Source organism: Vicugna pacos, unplaced genomic scaffold (genome assembly GCF_048564905.1).
Source record: "Vicugna pacos unplaced genomic scaffold, VicPac4 scaffold_116, whole genome shotgun sequence".
In the NCBI taxonomy this organism is placed as follows: domain Eukaryota; kingdom Metazoa; phylum Chordata; class Mammalia; order Artiodactyla; family Camelidae; genus Vicugna; species Vicugna pacos.
Genome location: NW_027328796.1, coordinates 68,254 through 87,424, shown reverse-complemented (window position 1 = coordinate 87,424; position 19,171 = coordinate 68,254). Strand labels below are relative to the sequence as shown.

Sequence of the window (19,171 nt, the reverse complement as noted above, 5' to 3'; positions counted from 1 at the left end):
TTTCTGATGTGATGAAAACGTTCTGGAATAATAATGGTTGCACAAATGTGAATATGCTAAAAGCTGCTGAATTGTAACATTCAAGTGGGTGGACTTCATGGTGTGTGAACAATATCACAATAAAACTGTTATATGAAAAAATCCTTCTTGCCAATTATTTTTCCCTCTATACTACTAGTCTGTCCCACAATTTAAGTAAAACAAACAAACAAAAAAAAACAAAACAAACCAGATTTTGCCAGGAGCTCTTTAGGAGTGCAATGTCCCTGGGTCTCCAACGCCTCAGGTTGTGCTGTTCCTGTTAACACACAGTAGCTGGGCTGGACTAGTTACGGACTATAAGTATCTTTTTAAGATCGACGGTCTCACGTTTCACCCTGGGAGAGTGAATGATGGAGGATGAGACAGCCTCATGCCTTCAGCTCATTTTTAACTGAACCAAGCCCTGCTTTCACCACTGTAATCCCTCTCAGTATAAAAACATGTGACATCAACAAGCACCGCCATCATAACACCTGAAAGTGTTCAAGGTACTTACCTGGGGCAGAAATCCTGATCAAGGAGACAGAAGCTCCCTCAGCACTGCCGCTCCCTTTTCCCGACTCCACCAGGAGAAGCTGGGAGTTACAGCCGCGGGCTCTCAGCCTGGGGAGCAGCGCCCACGCCGCTAATCTGGACCTCAGGGATCGGGAAAGGGAGAGGAAGGCAGCCCCGGGGTCGCGGGGCAGGGAGAGCGGGGTGGGGGACGCGGGCTGCAGCCCCGCTCGGAGGCCAGCCCCATCCCCAGCCCAAGCCGCCCGCCCCGTCCGGGTGTGCAGACCCCGCCCGCCCGGGACACAGCCCGCCCAGTGGTGGGGACGGGCAGGCGGCCGAGGAGAGGAAGCCCGGGAGGGGAGGACTCGCGGGCGGAAGAGGGGAAGCGGACGCCAGCCGCGGACTGAGGGGAGCCCGGCTGGGCCAAGAGGCGCAGGGGCACACCTGGCCCTGGACAGCTGTGGCCGGGGCGCCGGGGCAGGTGGCGCGGGCAGAGGGGTCTGGCCCGAGCAATCCAGCTGAACACACGCTGACTGGCGCCCTGGGGGGCTGTGACACGCCGACCGCCCTCCCGCAGCCGCCTCACCCCTTTCCCGATATCCCCTCACCTTGCACTTCCACAGCCAGAGGCCCCGGCCCCAGGCAGTAGCCAAAGGCCTACAGGGCGACAGAGCTGAGAAGCCATTGGGGCCGATCCCCGGCTCGGAGCTGGAGCTTCCAACCCGCGGTCCAGCTGGCAGCAACTGCGCATGCGCAGGAGGGCCAGCGATCCGCTCTGGGTCCTGAGAGGGAAGGGGAACCGAGGGAGGGAGAATAGGGGAGGAGGAGGGGAGGCGGGGAAAAGTGGAGGGAGACACATGGACAGGAGGAGCAGAGGGAAGGCAGTTATCTGGAATTGGGAGGGGAGTAACAGAGATGGGGAGAAAGCGTTTTACCTCTTGTGGCACCCCGAAGGAGGCAGCAGTCCTGCCTATACACCCTTCTCTTACCCGTCATTGCCCACAGCTCATATTTTACGTCCCTGGCCCAGCCCTCCAGCTAAGGTCTCTGCAGAAACCCTACGGGTATCATACCCGTTGCCCCCACAAGGAGCTAGGTTTACTGTTGCTCAGGGAACCAAGCACCCGCAGGTGTTGTTTCTCAGAACTACCTTGGGAAGAGTACATATTCCCCTTTTACACGCTGGGAAACAGGCAGGCACGATCTCTGCCTTAGCTCCACTGTCCCAAATGTTGGGCTGGCAGGGAGCGGGAGGTAAAATGTCAGAGCCCCAGAAGGAGCAGACTGCCTGAGTGTTGGTGTAGAGTCCCCATCCCTCCTGGGTAAACCACACCCCAACCTCGGGGAATAATCAAGGGCTCACCGTAGGCCCCTGTGTGTGGGAGAGCTGCCCTCAGTCCCAGTGTCCAACTTGCTAGGTAGGTAGAAGTGTTATTGAGTCCAAATTCATTCTCCTCAGTGCAGGACAGGCCAGTAAGTTGGGAGACCAAGTGTTGGGGCATGGAATAGCAAGTTTCTGTAGACCTAGATGGCAAACTAATGTCCTGGAAAACCATCTCCCCAAGTCACAATTCAGGCTGCTTTCCTATGTGCTTGGTTTTTGCAAACTTCTTGGTGTAGGAATTCCTTCTTGTTAGAATCCTTTGTTCTTGCAGCTATCTCCCTGGGTCAGATCCCTGTAAACCTCCAACAAAACAAACGTTATTTTCTATTCTGCAACGTGTTATCTTTATATGATTGGAAAAGTGTTAAATACCCTTAAAGGTCAGAGCCTTCAGAATAGGCTCTCCTGTATATTTTAGGCTCTAGGCAACATTGTTTTACAAGCAAGAAGAAGCCTAGGAGACAGAGCACAGGGTTAAAGTCAAAGGAACAGATCGAATATGGAGTCAGATTTCTTCTTTTCTATTACTGTGGCAGAAGCCACTTGAGGATTTAAATCCCTTAAAGTTAAAAATAAGTAAAACTTTAAAGGAATTTACATACATTGGTGGGAACTTGCATAGCATATCTGGAAAAGCACACAAAGGATTGTAAACATTGGCATCTCCAGGGAGGCATGTAAGAACAGAGGATGAGGGAAAACTTCTTTCACTTGAGTATTTTTTGCTCTGTTTGAATTTTTTTAACCATATGCATATATTTCTTTTTCAGTTAAAATAAATGTGTAATGGAGCAAAGGAGTAACTAGCTCAGCAAATACAGCAGCCATAGACTCACTGAGTCATCATTTTCGATTTAAGCCAGGAAGCATTGATTGTCTCTCTCCTATGTGCCCAGTGCTGTTTTAAAACTCTTTTATATATTTTTTTAATAAAATAATAACATGCTATCCCTCACCCCTGCTCAGGGCTGGTGGGAAACCAACTGAGTTTTTATTGAGTTGTTTTCCAAGGAGTAGAGATGAGTTATAAACAGAACACAACTTCAGGGCAAAACAGGCGGACTGGTTTTCCAGCAGGCCAGATAGCGATGACGGGTTTTCAATAGAGGCGCACAGAGGCTGAGAGAGAAAGCCTCCAGGACCCTACAGAAAGCTGCCCACAGTGCCTTCTCCATGGCACTACTGAAATAGGAAAGAACAAATCTGACTCCATATTAGATCTGTTCCTTTGACTTTAAACCTGTGCCCTGTTTCCTAGGCTTAGTCTTGCTGTTTCTGCACCTTTTGTGAAACAATGTTGCCTAGATCCTGAAATATACAGGAGACCCTATTCTCAAGGCTCTGACTTTGAAGGATATTATCACTTTTCCATTCGTATAAAGATAACAAGATACAGAATAGAAAATAACATTTGCTTGTTGGAGGTTTACACGGATCTGACCCAGGTGAAGAGCTGCAAGAACAAAGGATTCTAACAACAAAGAATTCATACACCAAGTTTGCAACAACCAAGCATTCCCGCTTCCCCTTTTTAATATAAGAAGAGCCTGAATTCTGACTTGGGATGATGGTTCTCCAGGACATTGGTCTACCATCTTCTCCGCTGGCTTTACAAATTAAAGCCGCTATTTCTTGCCCCAAATCCTTGTCTCCTGATGTGTTGGCCTATAATGCACGAGTAGAACAAGCGTGGACTCGGAAACACAAACATACATTGAAAGTACGCATTTGGTATATTAAATGACCTGCTTCCACTCGTATTCCTGAGGTTTTCTTCTCTTGACCACTCCTACTATATTTATGAAAAACCTGTCATGTGGACACATTTCCTTCTCTAGCCACTACCCTTCCATGTAAAAACTGATGCCAAGAAGGCAATGGAAGTTGCTAGAAGGTATTACCTGGCCAAAAAAGAGCAGAAGTGGGTTCTGGCTGATGTTCAGGAGCAGGCCGGGGCACCTGACAAGATGTCATAAGTACGGATAGACAGCTGGGCACCAAAGGAGAAGCTTCTAAACTTCCATGAGGGAATTGTTGGATAGGAAGGAACAGTCCCAGACTATAGCTCTGATCCCACCACGAGCTTCCTGGGCAAGGCTGGGCAAGTCATTTAAATTCTCTAGACCCGTGCTGTCCAACACGGGAGCCACCAGCCACATGCAGGATAATGATGTTATTCTGTAGCCAGACAGAATTATAAATAAACACTTTATTGCAAAGGGTCAGCAGGTATAATATTTAAAAACATTATTGGTTATCTTGCCCTAACAAGTTATTTTTGTATGTCTAGCTTTCTGTGGGTTGTAATGCCTGCAACTAATGTTTCCCTTACAGTGAGGTATTTTGAAATTATAAGTTACTGGACACAGTACACTCATATCACAGTTGAAAAAAAACTGATCTAAATAAGCAAGGTGATCTGACTTAGTAGTTATGAGCAGGGGCTCTGGGGCCAGCCTGCATAAGTATTAATTCTCACTCTCCCTCCAGGGAGTTCTGTGTGAATCTTGGACAAATTATTGTTGCTGTTGTTGTTGTTGTTGTCATTGTCATTGTTATTATTTGTGCCTCTTTTTCCTTACCTTTTAAATAGCGAGGAAAATGTAGACTCTATCCCCTACAGTGTTGGCAGGATTAAATGAGTAAACGTCTGTGCTGCCCACTTCCCTGGGTTTCAGCATTCTCCAGGCAATCAGTGCCAAACGCAGTGGCATTCTCCACTGTCTTCGTCAGTCTGGGATTCTGTAACAAATTACCGTGTGTCGGGTGGCTTAAACAACCAGCATATTCCTTATGGTTTGGAGGCTGAGGCTTTCAAGGTCAATGTATCTGGGAGAGGATTGCCAGCTCGAAGATGGCTGTCTTCCCACTATCTTCATGGCCCAGAGAGGAGAGAGAAGCAAGCACTTTGGGGCCCTGTATAAGAACACTAATACCATTCATGAGGGCAATACTCTCATGACCTCATTTTATCCTACTAATCACCTCCCAAAGGCCCCGCATCCTTATATCATCAACCTGGGAGATGAGGTTTCGACATATGGATTTTGAGGGGATGCATTCAGTCCACACATCGGCTAACTCTCCCAAACATGCAGTCATCAAACCTGTAGCTAATTTCAAAATAATGTTTATATCTCTCTGCCCATTTCCATTCCTACATCTACTAACACTGAAGCCCTGCTACATTTTATTTCTTATTTTCCTTGTAGAGGTTTAATTGATTCCTCTAACTCCAAGGATTCGCTCACTCCAGTCTGCTTGACAGCCCTGCCAGGTAGGACTTCCTTAAAACACCTTCCCACTTCACCTGGTTGTTTTTTAGGTGTAAATGTCAGAATTCTCTCCACACCCCATCCTAGACCTTTAATCCCTTACACTACCGCTCACTATGTTATTTTCCTATTACCACTGTAACAAATTCCATTAAGCTTAATAGCTTAAACCAGCACAGACTTATCAGCTTATGGCTGTGGATGTCAGAGATCCAACACAGTTCTCATTGGGATAAATTCAAGATACCAGCAGGGTTCCTTCCTTCTAGAGGGTCTAGAAGAGAATGTTTCCTTTTTTTTTTTCCAGTTTACAGAGGTCACCCACCTTCCTTAGCTTGTGCCCCTCAACTTCCTCCATTTTCATGGTCAGCAGCCTTTCTGAACATTGCTCCATCGCTACACCTCCCTCTGATTTTAAACTCAGCTGGGAAATATCCTCCAATTTAAGGACCCCTGTGATTACATTCAGCCCACCTGGACAATCCAGACTACTCACCCTATTGTCTCATCTCAGGATCCCCTTGTCCCATCCCACTCAGGCAGTATGTATGTGGCTGTGACATTCACCTTGTGTAACATTTCCTCATGAGCAATTTATGGTTCCAGGCACTTATAAGTGACTTTTTGTTTTTCTTCCTTATCCTTTCTACATTCAGTTTGTCTGGTGAGATTATATGAATCCTTTTTATTTGTGCCCCTGCACTAATCTATAATAATGTATCATGGGTTTAAAGGCTAACTAATAGACAATTTAGGAGACAGAAATCCTCTAAGATTTTTAATCCTAAAATATCTGTCATCCCTTTTGCCATGTACAGTAACATGTCACAGGTGGCTACCCTGTGGCCGGGGAGGGACATGATTCTGCCATCACACTCCCCTCATTCTTACCAATGTGCTGATCAACTAACCAAGGATCTATGCTCTCCAACTCACTCACTTCCTCCTCCTTTGCATTGACTATCCTGTTCCCACCGCTTCCTTCATTCACCACATCAGGATTTCATGACCACATTCTCCCCTAAATGAAATGGGTATCTTGCATCTAATGCCTGACAGCTGTTCTTATTGTACATGCACACACTGACCTACACATAATCCCGTCCATCTCTTTATTTTCCTAGAATCTTCCAGAAGAATCAGTTCCATGATGATAATGATGATACTGACAATGATGACAGGGGCCTCTCAAGGATTCTGATAAAGAGGGAATCGATAAAGGGAGGGAATCATTGCAAAATTGCCCCAGAAACAGGCTTAAAGGTAAATAACTCTTATAGTGTTTAATGAAATTGACTAATATTTAACTATTTTTAAGACTTTATATCACTGAATTTAAAATTTTAACGGGAATTTTCATTCACCACTAACCAAGATTCAACTCTGGGACCAAAATCTAAGGATTTCTGTCTTCTAAAAAATTGTCCACTAGCCTTTTAAACACGTGATCCTTTTAAAAAGTTTAGTGCTGGGCTGAAAATAAGCAGGATTCATATAATCTCACGAGACACAGTGAATGTGGAAAGACTAAGAAATAAAAATAAAAAGCCATTCATAACGTCTTGAACTTTACGTTGCTCACAGGGGAAAATGTTTGCCAATGTGTGTGTCACATCAACATGACGACTGAGTGGGATGGGGAAGCTGATCTTCCTCATCAGTCATTTATGCTGATTTGTTAGATGCCAAAACAGTTTCCTCATTGAAATTGCTTCTAACAAGTATGGAAGAATTTAGGTTCTACCAAAAGCAGGCTGAACATTTTCCCCTGCTTTCAGGTCTCTGGACTGAATGTCCCCACAAGAAGGACATGATTATGTTTCATAGGGAAGTCTTCCTGAGAAGCAACAGGCTTTTCTAGGGCAGAACTGCAGGGCCCCCCATGGAGGGCTGGAGGAGGTCTAGAGGGGACACTGGAAAAATAGCAGGAGTGAATTCAGATACTGCTGCTCAGGTCGCCAAAGACAGCATTGCTATCTCTAAGGATATGACATTCTCCCAAATTTTCCATGAGTGAAGGAGCCTGTGAACACTAAGCAGGTTGTTAAGACACAGCAGCACATAATTTGCGTGACAACACAATTAGAGTATGATTTGATATTTGCAAAATAACTAGCCCATTGTTCTTTGAAACTGCAGCAGTAGCAATAGAAATAAAAAAGACTGAGCCGTCTTGGAGACAACAATCAATAAACAATTCTAAATCTGCAGAATTCCTTGACAATATTCAAGCAATGAGCTAGATGTGTGCTGCAGATACCTCTTACTGCAGGGCTCACTCCTGCAAAGCATAGAACTAGTTTCTCAGCACACAGAGGGAACCAAGTCAAGATTCCTAATCTTTTGAGATTTACTAAATGGCTGGAAAGATCAGACAAGTACATACAGGCAAATATGATTAAATGGAATCAAATAATATCAAATGTGATTTGAGCACAGACGAAAGGGAAATTCCTTTCACCTGGGATCTAGAGAGACTTCTTCAGAAAATGTGGCTCTGGAGACGGCCAAAGACATGGGTGGAATTTTGGCAGAACAGGATGTAAGGAATTTAAAAACTTATTCTATAATTCATATAAAAATTCAAAGGATCCCAAAAATCCAAAACAACTTTGAACAAGAAAAACAATGTTGGAAGACTTGCACTATCTGATTTTCAAACTTTTTTTTTATAAAGCTACAGTAATCAGAAATTAGGGTGTTGGTGTAAAACAGGAAAATAGAATAATGGAACACAATAGAATGTTCAGAACTAAACCAAGACTTATACAGACAATTGATTCTCAAAAAGGATGCTGTGGAGAAAGGATCTTTTCAGCATGTAGTGCTGGAACAATTAGATAGTGATACGCAAAAAAAAAAAATGAACTTTGATTCACACCTCACAAAATATACAAAATTTACCTCAAAATGGATCATAGATCTTAATAGGAAATCTAAAACTATAAAACAGCTAGGAGAACAAGCATAGGCTTAAGCTTTATGGCCTTGGGTTTGGCAAATTTTTCTTTGCTATGACACCAAAAGTATCATCTATTTTAAAAAGAAACTGATAGAGTGAACTTTATGAACATGAAGACTCTTCAATGCTCTTCTAAACACTGCTAAGCAAATGAAAAGACAAGCCATAGACAGAAGCTATTTGCAGATCATATATCTGATAATGGTCTCTCTTTGTATCTGATCCAGAATAAAGAGGTCTCAAAATTCAATAATAATTCAAACACCTGAATGAATGAGGCCAGAAAACACACTTCAGTAAAGATATCCAGATGGATAATAAGCATATGAAAAGATGCTGATTAAAGGTGTCATTAATGATTAGAGAAATACTTTTAAAAACCACAGTGAGATACTAGTTCACATACATACTAGAATGAATACAGTTAGAAAGACTGACCTTACAAGGTGCTGGCAAGGAAGTAGAGCAACCAGAACTGATACACACCACGAGGAATTTACAATAGTACAACCATTTTGGAAAAGTCTTTAACAGATTCTTTTAAAAAGGTAAACACCTATGTACCATATAATCCAGACATTCCTCATCTGGTGCTTTAGAAAGGAAAAGCATATGTCCATACAAAGACTTATAACCAAATATTCACTGCTATTTTATTTATAATAGCACAAGTTGTAAATAACCCATGCATCCATCAAGAAGTAAATGCAGAAAGAAATGATGGTCTATACAAACACTGCTCACAATAAACTCTTCAGTAAAAACTCAGCACTAAACAATACTCTACTATAAGACAAATAAGCTATTAATACAGCAACACAGATGATTCTCAAAATAATTACACTGAATGAAAGAAGTCAGACAACATAGAGTAGATACTGCATGAATCCATTCATATAAGGATCTTGAAAATGCAAACCAATATGTTGTGATAGAAAGCAGATCAATGGTTCCCAGGGGAAGAGACGGGGAGGGAGGGAGGGACAAAAAAAGTCAGGAGAGAAGCTTTGTGGGTGATGGGTATGTTCACTGTCTTGAGTGTGGTCATGGTTCCTTGGGGATATTCTTACGTCAAAACATATTAAGCTGTACACTTTAAACGTGTGAAAATTATTTTGCCAAGTATACCTCAAAGCTGTTTTAAGAAAAAAGGCACTTTAGTCCTGATCCACCTCAGCGCCTGATTGGAGTGACATGATCAGTCCCTCACACTGTCTGCCTAACGGGAAGGTAGAAAAGCTCTCACAGAAGATAACATGGATTTTTCATTTGCAATGTCTGCCATGTAATAAAGAATTTCTAGACATGCAACATGTCCAGACTATATGACAGATAACATGAGAATAAGGAGCATTAGACAAAGGATGCAAACCCCAGGTGATGTAGGCATCAGAGTTACCAATAAAGGCTATAAAATACTTTTAATATATTCAAGAAAATAAGGAAATGATGGGAGAATAGATAACAGGGTAGAGACTTTCACCAGAGAAATATACTGGAATGTATTTTTAGGAAAAATCAAACTGATACTCTAGAACTGAAGCTTTCAGCTCTGGAAACAGGTAAACAGAGCTAATTAGGATCCCTTTTAAGTAAAACTTTCAGTAATTCTGGGTAAAATATAACAACAAAGTAACACAGAGCTAACTATGGAAAGAGAAGTTCCCTGATGACAATACAAAGAGGACACTTAAAGCCCAGAGTGGTCATCTTGTGAGCTGATGCCACCGCACCCTGGAGGGAAGGGGTTTTCATCTGCACATAAATAAGGATACAATGTCCATGTAGGAAAAAGGGTCCATACCAGATGTAGAAGACTCTTCCTCTATATCTATATAGTCAGAGACAGAGATGTAAAGTGGCAGCAGAGGTCACAGTGACACAGGGCCCTGGGCCAAGGAGTGTGAGCACCTCTGCAAGCTGGGAAAGGTAGGATGATGAATCCCTCCCAAGAGCCTAGGTGTGGAACTTAGCCTTGGCCACTCCTTGGTTTTAGCCCACTGACATTGACTTTGCACTACTGCACCCTAGAACAGTGAGAAGATGAATGTGTATTGCTTTAAGCCACTGAGTCTGTGGTCCTTTGTTACAACAGCAATAGGAAAGGAACTCAGGAACCAATATGAACTTGAACCACAGGCTGCCTTCTGTGCTGGCAGGGAGTCCTTTGTCTCTGATCCTGGGGGAGTGTCCTGTCCTCTGGCAGCATCCACAAACTACCTCATGCTAACTTGGCAGTTTGCAGAGGGTTAAATCTTATCCCTGCACAGTTCTTGATATTTAGTTAATAAAAATGATGGTGTCATCATGGGTATTTTTCCATCTTTTAAATACCCTTCAGTCTTCTAATAAAGCTACTTCTAATTAAGAGACCATGTAAATAGTTTTCAATCTTCATAATAAATAACTGTGGTTTTATCTGGTTACTTAAATTATGAATAATAATGTTCACATTTGTAAAAGTTATTAAAATCAACATTGTTTAATGAAAATATCATTTCTTTTCGCATGAACATGTATTAACTACAAGAAATGTTCCATGCTTTCTTCTACGATTTACTGTTAGAGCCTTAAAGAATAATATTTTCCTCAAAAGATATTACGGCAAAGGGATTTCTTTTGGTGGAACTGTTCCGGCATCAAATCTGGTGCATGTCTCAGGCCACTGGCAACATAGAGATGATAGAAATTAGGAGGCATTATAAACACAGAATCATTTTTAAAGGAATTAAAAAAACTGGATGTGTGTAAACAAAGAATCAGGGAATATTCTGGTGAAATAAATGTATTTTTCAGCTTAAGCAAGACATGGGGTGAATAAATCTGAAATGAAAAAACCACCCAGAGATTAGCAGCGAGTCATGCATGCAGTGTGAATGATCAAAACCAAGTTGTTTCCAAACCAGTGTGCAGGCTTGATGCCTTCATGAATCAAATCTGTGTGGCACCAGGCCACCTCGAATACATGTTGATGAGGTATTTATAAGCCCTTCACCATCCCAAATCAAAGCCCACGCACGAGCCACAAGACCATCACCTACACATTTGGAAAACACACAACATGGTGAATAGCACTTTTCTTGTTCAGTAGCCGGTGGCAGCGAACTGTCAGCAGACAGAGATACAGGGACACAGAGGCACCTCCCCTCACTCAGCTGATAAACTTCCGTGCATCCCTGGGGACAGGATTGTCATAAAATGCACCATGGATTGATCCTCCTCCTAGGAAAGGAACCGTATTGCTGTCATTAGGTTTGAGCAGGGGTGGGTGGAGGATCTCAGAAGAGTTGTTTCAGCACACCAATAGAATTCTTGGCCACCGTGACCACGAAAGACAAGTCCCCTGCCATCCCGGTAGGCACTTGGGCTCCTGACAAAAGCTGGGCTCAGTAAAGGGTTGAGTAGAAGGCACAGACCTGAGGGATGCCCCAGCAATAGGCAGGAGGTAGGGCCTGGTTTATACTGCTCTGGGTGTATCCCAGACTCATCCGAATACGAAATCAGAAATTTGCAAAACAGCAGAGCTGGGGTGGATCATCTACTCCAGACTCCTCACCTTACAGTTAAAAGGGTGGCAACCCTGACAGGCAAAGCAACGTGCTAAAGGCAGAGCGTGGAAGTGGCAGTGCCAGATGAAACGCAGCGTGCAACCCCCGTTCAAGGCCGCTGACTCTGACGACGGGGCCAAGGTTTCCAATGAGGAGAATAAGACAGTGTAAATACTTTGTTCCCCCTAAAACCCCAAATGTTTTTTAAAGGCACAAAAACTCACCTTAACTAGATCTCTTCTGAGGGGGCTCTCTTCTGCTTCTTCGTCTTTCTGTCTCCATTTCCCTCTCTCAGACACAAACACATTCAGTTTTGTGAAAGGGGACTTCCTTCCATACAAAGACAGACTTCACATCTTCAGAAAGATACCTGAGAAAGCACGTTTCTCAATTCAAGTCTTTGTGTGAGTTCTGGGCAACTGGCTTATTTTCTAGAACAATCGGTAGTTACAAAATCAGGAAATCATCTTCCACAAAGGCAGAGTTCTGGTCCGTGTTGATAAAGTTGGGGATGTCACATTTCATGAGTCTGTTCGGCTCCTCCTCTGGCCACCTGCTGCATCTGATGGCTTCCTGGAGCCGAATAACACTGTAAAGGGCTATGGTAGGGATACCAGCTTTGGCCTTGTCCAAGTGGTCCACTTCATTGATGTAGCAGTGAAAGAGGGACCTAGATTCATCATTGCACTGCCAGAGAACACCTTGGGCAGCAGCGGTCTTCCAAAGTCTGACACAAAGCTGTTGAGTCTAAATCTCTTCTCGGGAGACTCTGCATTGCTACAAAGAAAACCAAAATAAAATATCGTTCACAGTGTAGCTCGGTGACCTGAAGAATCATAGTTTTTGCCATCTACTGAGAGTAAATCCCTGCACAGAGCATGCTGACATGCACTGGAATTGAAAGACATCACTTCTGAACACATAAAATTAAACTCAAGGCAAAAGTCTAAAGTGAGGGCCCATGGACCATCCTAAAAAGACATCGTTCCCTGAGAATCCTCAATATTGGTGCCTCGCACACCAGTGTTTCTCCGTGGGACACTCAGATCTCTTCATCAGGATTCGTTAAAGTGCTTCTTAAAATGCAGAATCCTGGGGTGCACACCCTCAGAGTCTCCAGAGGTAGCGACTGGTAGTCTGTATTTTCATAGCCACCAGGATAACTAAACATGCTCAGGTTTAGCACCGCAGTCTACATCGGGTCACCTGAGCATCGACAATTCTGTCTCACGGGATGGGGGGTGCCATGTGTGTCAGGGTGCTGTCCTACCCATGTGTCTCCCCTGATTCTCAGAACTGACAGTGCTGCCCCATTGGGCACGAAATACCACCGTTTCACAATGCATACGCAGGGCGCCCGACTGAAAAACAATCAGTGATAGGAGAGGGGACAAAACTCAGCTTCCTGTTACCTTGTTTCACTTACTGTGGGACGAGTGATCAATTCAAGGGTAATAAATCAGTGAATGAGTGAATAACATGACTCGCGTTAGTCCCACGAGTGCCTGGAAGAGCAAGCCTGGGCACATTGAGAACCATAACAGCCCATCTACTTAAATGTCATCCTCCACAGATCTATGTAAAGGTTACTTCCACCCAGGCAGTGACTCCAGAAGGGCAAGAATCATGTATGAACACACTCTCAAATCCAGAACAGAACCTGACAACAATTAGGCTCTGGAGTCTGTGTTTAGCGAGTGTGGAATCTCAGTGATTCCAGCTCTTACACCTTGCCTTCCCATCCCACCACACACGATATGGCCCTTATGTCCAGTTCTCCCGGGGCTGGGGCCACGGAACCCATTTATAGGACTGGAAGAATCTGATCATTTAAACCATCCCCCAGATTATCATCAAGAGTCACCTGCATTTCAGGGATCAGTAATCCCAGAAGCTTTGCAGTTCAGGCAGCTGAGGGATTTTTATATCAGCTCTGTCTTCTACTGTGACTGCCTGGGTGACATCAGACAAGGAATTCTGAAAAGCCTGAACTTTTCCTTTCAGGAATAATCTAATTAACAAATCTCGTTGACCACTCAACAAATGTGATGTGAAGATCAATGATTTTACACAGGAGTACAACATTCACTAGGTCGTGGATTTAGAATCAGAGGAAAATCATTTTAGAAAGATTGACAGAATGTAGCTTTAATGCGAATTTAAGTATTCTTACCTTTCAGTAAATCATCTTCCCCTACTTATCACTTCACCCAAGTTTAAAAGATGTCTGAGAACAGGGATGAGTGTGCCAGCAATCTGAGACCCAATAACCTAAAATGTCACCTAGGAAAAAGAGGGGAGTAACACATTTTTAAAAAGCATGGCAAGGATGGCGGGGCCATCCCCAACCCCAGACTAAGAAGCTCTGAGTAATAGCTTTCCTGCCTGCCTGGGGCATCAGCTGATGTGAAAATCCACCCAGAAACCTCACTGTCCAGCAGCTCTTCCATAACACAGGCTACACTTTCTCAGAATTAAGAATTGCGTCCAGTAACCACTTCGCTGAAGAATAAAGACAAAGGAGAACAAGAGAGTTCTGCCCCTCCCAAGGGAGAGCCCAGACCTCGGGCTGCATGCACTGCGCCCACCTCCCTGGAGAAGAATAAACTGGAGAAGGGCGTTCTGCGAAACTGGGGCAGCAAAGGTTGAGATGGGAACAAATTGACCAGCTGGCCAGGGACAGCCCCCTCCGTCGCTGCCTTGGCGGCTGCCTCAGCCCTCTCAGCCCATCCTGCCCACCTCTGGTGGCTAAGCTGTCAGGGAAATTGCTTTGCGATCTGGAGCAACAGAGGCTGCCCACAGGCCAATCTGCGGAAAGGATGGGCGCTAAACCCCCAGCTCCCGAGTGACAGGCTCCATACCCCCGCCAACACCCCGACGCCCCCGCACCCTACCGCAACCCCGGGGAAATATGACCCGAAGAAGTGTGACCTGGGAACGAGGGGCAGCAGAGGCCGCCCCCACGTCAGGCCTGCAGAGAGATTGGAGCTTATCCTCCAGCTCTCCAGGGGCAGCCCCTGTCCTCTCCACCTCCTGATCTCACCGCGCCCACCTTCCAGGAGCAATCAGACCAGGTGTGGGGTGTCAGGCGAATCTTGCGCCAGAGAGGACGTCCCCAGGCCAGGTCAGGGGAGAGGAGAAGAAGTGGCCCCATTAGGCGGGGCAGCCGGCCGTCGCAACTGCCTCTGCCCCTTGACCGCATCGGGCCCGTCTCCCAGGAGCAAGCTGACCTGGAGACGGGCATCCGGCTTCTTGGGCAGCAGAGGACGCCCCCAGGATTGGTCACGGGGAAGAGGAGAGCAAATTGACAGGCTCCGCGCTGCAGGTCTTCTACCCCCGCCATCGCCACCCCCGCACCTTAAAGGCACCGCCCAGGGCGCCCCTCCCCCAGCAGGCTGAGTGGGACAGGTGCGTCTGGTGACCTGGGGCAGGAGAGGCCACTCCCACACCAGGCCATCGGGGAGACGGGAGCCAATCCACCAGCTCCCCAAGGCAGCCCCTACCCCCGCAGCAGCCACCACTCTTGCCCATGACCTCACAGTGGCCTCCTCTAGGGAGCAGGCTGACCTGGAGATGGACGTCCGACGAACTTGGGACAACAGGGACCGCCCCCAGGGCAAACCATGGGGGGAAGTGGGAGCAAATGGACAAGTTCCATGGGAAAACCTGCCGCTGCTGCCACCACCCCCAAAGTACCAAGTCCAACTCCCGGGGTCAGGCCGACTAGGATACACGCGTCTCATAACACAGGGCAACAGCGACCGCCCCCAGGACAAGACGCGGGGAAGATGGGAGCAAATGGTCCGCTCCCCCGCTGCAGGCCCCCGACCACCGCCACCCCTGCACCCTGACTACCCTGCCTCCCGCCCCCAGCAGGCAAAGTGGGACAGGGGTGTCCCGGGACCTGGAGCAGCAGAGGCCGCCTTCAGGCCACGCGGTGCAGACATGGAGCTAATCCACAGTCTCCTCCGGGGCAGCCTCCCTATGCCTGCAGCCACCACCTTACCAGCCCCCTGACCGCACCGCACCCATCTCCCAGGAGCAAGCTCACCTGGAGTCGGACCTCAGGCAAATCTCCGGCGGCAGACGTCGCCCCCAAGCCAGGCCGTGGGGGAGAGAAGAAATGGAGCAACTCCCTGGAACACATCCCCTGCCCCTGCCGCCTCCGCCGCCGCCTCCCAGGAGCAAGTTCATCTGGAGACCCGCGTCCCGCCTCTAGGGCAGCAGAAGCCGCCCCTGGCTCCGCCTCTGGGGAGAGCGGAGCGAATTGATCGGCTCCCCCGCGGCAGCCTCCCTCCCCCCGTGGGTCCCGCACCTTAACGGCCCCGCCCCCACTCCGCACTCAGCAAGCTGAGTGGGACAGGAGTGTCCGGCGACCTGGGGAAGAAGAGGCCGCTCCCAGGCCCAGCAGCCGGGACAAGGCAGCTATTCCACCCGTTCACCAGGGGTAGACCCGCTCCGCCCCTCTGCCGCTGCCACTGCCTTCTGACCTAACCGCCCCACCTACCAGGAGCAAGCTTACCTGGAGTGCAACATCTGGCGAATCTCCGGCGGCCAAGCCCCACCCCAGGCCAGGCTGCAGGGAAGAGAAGAAATCGATCGGCTTGCCCGGGCAGCCTCCCAACCGCCACCGCCGCCGCCGCCGCCGCCGCCCAAAAGCATTGCAATAGCCTACCGGGGTCAGGCTGACTGCAAGGATGTGCACTTGCCTTCTTATCCTGGCCAGGTCCCTGAGCACCTCCCTGCATCCCTACACTCCCTGCACCTCTGCACCCCTGCTACTCTCTGCAATTCTGCATCCCTCCACCCCCACATCCCCTGAAATGCCTGCGCCCTCCACAGCCCCTGCACCCCTGTCACCAGTTACACTTTTGCACTGCTTACACTCCTGCACCCCTGCATGTCCCACACACCACCTCTTGGGCCTTTGGCAGAGTCTCTGCTGTTAGACCAATGCACAGTGACTCACTCTTTGCCAGTATATGATGCATCAGTGGACGTCAGGGGTTGCCTGCAGGAAGGTACATGTTCCCGGTCACTAGCCTGGGCCACTAGGGTGATCTCTGTGAGGTCACCCAGGACGGGTTCAGAGATGCTGTTCTCTGGGAAGAGAGGAGTTGAAACCGGTCTTGAGGGCAGAGCTGTGCTCACCAGGCCGTCCACGCTTCATGTTTTACACAGGGCTTCGGAGAAGTGAAATGGATCCGGCCAAGTAATACCGGCCTGCTGTGAGCCCACCTCAGTCCTGGGCTCTGAGTCAGACCGACTGGCTCCCTCAATCAGGGCCCAGTTTGGGCACCTGAATGGTCCCTTTGAGGCATCCCAACAGTTCTCAGGATGAAGTCTGGCTGCTTCCACCCCATGGCCCTCCCTCCTACTGTGCTGGCCTCAGGAAGGTTCCTTATATGGGGAAGAAGGCAGCCCACACCCTACCCCACCCCTCACCTTTCTCTAACCCAGGCTGGTGCTCTCTCTGCCCCTCAGAGTCTGGGAAGCCATCCCTCTTCAGTTATGTCCCTTCTGAGATGGACTTGCTTCCACTCAATTCTAGGCGAGGATGCACCATGGAATGCACTGGGTAAGAGAACCAAAATAAATAATTTCTTCTGTGAGGTTGTCTGTTTATCTACTGGGGCTGGGCTGTGTGTAGTTTGCTACAGCTATTGGTGTGAGAGGCTAAAACAGCCTGTGTGTCCTTGTTTTCATCTCCCCGCTGTCTTTGGGTTTTCCCTAGACACTCCTGAGACATTTACTTCTGTTAGTATTATTCCTGTTATTACACACGGGCCCTACTGACATGGAGGTAAGGTGTTGGGGGAGCGGGACAGAGCAGGGCATCTGCAGTCCTGTGATTAGTTCTCATTGAGCCTGTGCCCTGAGCTGTGACCTCCACAAGTGTGTCTCTTTCCCCCCACCCCAATTTGGGTGACACAGAAGGGATTTCCCTTCTCCCAGGTTGGTTAGGCTCTGGTAAAATAATTTCTCATTAAAAAAACAAACAAAAAACAACTTCCCCCAATGAAACAGAATGTTCTGGGTGTATTTCAATACAGTTATTTTCTCCTCTCCAGGCAGGAAGCATGAGGAGTTATCCTCTGACCTTCATTCTGAGAACAGGACACGGTCCTGGATGTAAAATACATGAAAAAGAGCATGGGGCCCCTCTGACTGGCCCCCTGGAGTTGTCACACTCTGATTTCCCCACACTGAGCCTCCTGCTGGCCTCAGGGACCTGTTAAATCTGCCTGCCCCAGGGTTCTTACAAAAGCAGGTTCTGCCTTGGGAGCTGTGACTCTCCAAGCCTGCCCGCTGTTCCCTTTGCAACCTCTCTGGGTTGGAAGCAGCTTTCCCCCTCAGTCTTCTGGGATCTAAGAAGAGCAGTGGGTTTGCAGCTCCCTCAGATTTGGTGTTATTTTCAGGACAGGAGGAAGAACTTCTGAGCTCCACACGAGCTGGACCAGAGGCTGGAATCCTCCCTTCCTCTGCCACCGTGCAATCAGTGGCTGTGGTTCTAGCCGAGTTTCTGAAGATGTGGACTTAAACACACATATCCCAGCCCTCACAGGAGCACACAGTCCCATAAATCCCCCTAGTTTCCACTGGTAACTATGGAGCCGATGGGGACACGGGTTTCGGGACCACAGAGGCCTGACTGCACGACTTGCTCCGTGGCCTATTTACGTGGTTGCTCCGGGCCTTGTCTGAAGTGGCTTGTTTACCACACCTGGTACGTGGGAAACACAAAATAAGTACTAGAACCTTCACTTTTTCTCCCTCCAGGGCCTTCAAACGTAGAAAGTAATAAGTGAACTCAGACAGCCTAGTCACCACAATGAGGTCCGTCCAGCCTGGCTCTCCTGAGTGATGGGCACTGACTTGCACCTTAACTCGGAACAGTAGGGGAACTGCCTTCCTCTAACTGGGCCTCTCCCCACACCAGGCACGCCCGCAGCTCAGACGGGGCCAGCTCCCCAACTGAGGTGTGTGCTGGTGGCTTCAGTGTGACCTGGCCCTGCCGGGACATGAACCTGCAGTGAGTGAGGTGGAGGGTCGGGTGGAGGGGGGTCCCTTCTGGGGTGGCAGGGGGCCCGGTAGCACCCCTCCCAGCCTGGTGCCTGGGGCTCCCTAACACCTCCTACAGCTCCTGGGTTGGCTCCGGTCCTGGCCACTCCACACACCCTCCCAGTATCTTTTCATTATGTCCCTTTTCTGCTTTTATCAGCGAGAAGTGGCTTCTGTTGCTTGTTCAGTGAAACAGTACATCGGGAAACCAGACTACTTCTAACATCAGTAAAATACCAACCTCGGTCAGCTCGCCGGGCAGACCGTGCAGCACAAAGGCCTGAACAGGGCTGTGCGAACGGCTTACGTGAAGGGTCCTCAGCATCTGTCTTCAGAGATACAGAAGCTGATGGTTCAGGTAAAACCTCAGGGTGGGATTGAGGAATCCAAAGCTGGTTGGTTTCAA

General features: G+C 47.6%; 2 protein-coding genes across 2 annotated transcripts in view; both read right to left on the bottom strand.

Moving 5' to 3' along the window:
• The window catches only part of LOC140694982 (uncharacterized), a 151,108-nt gene extending 149,802 nt beyond the window's left edge, over positions 1–1,306 (bottom strand). Inside the window, exons 1-2 of the mRNA XM_072957975.1 lie at positions 1,143–1,306; positions 539–678 (exon numbers count right to left, since the gene is read on the bottom strand). The gene's annotated coding sequence lies outside the window, so the exon portion shown is untranslated. The remainder of the gene's footprint in view (positions 1–538; positions 679–1,142) is intronic.
• A 10,895-nt stretch (positions 1,307–12,201) lies between these two features.
• LOC140694983 (uncharacterized) overlaps positions 12,202–19,171 on the bottom strand; it is a 54,542-nt gene continuing 47,572 nt past the window's right edge. The window contains exons 1-3 of the transcript XR_012070640.1: positions 14,756–14,984; positions 13,877–13,986; positions 12,202–12,480 (exon numbers count right to left, since the gene is read on the bottom strand). The gene's annotated coding sequence lies outside the window, so the exon portion shown is untranslated. Of the gene's footprint in view, positions 12,481–13,876; positions 13,987–14,755 lie in introns of the transcript that reaches the window.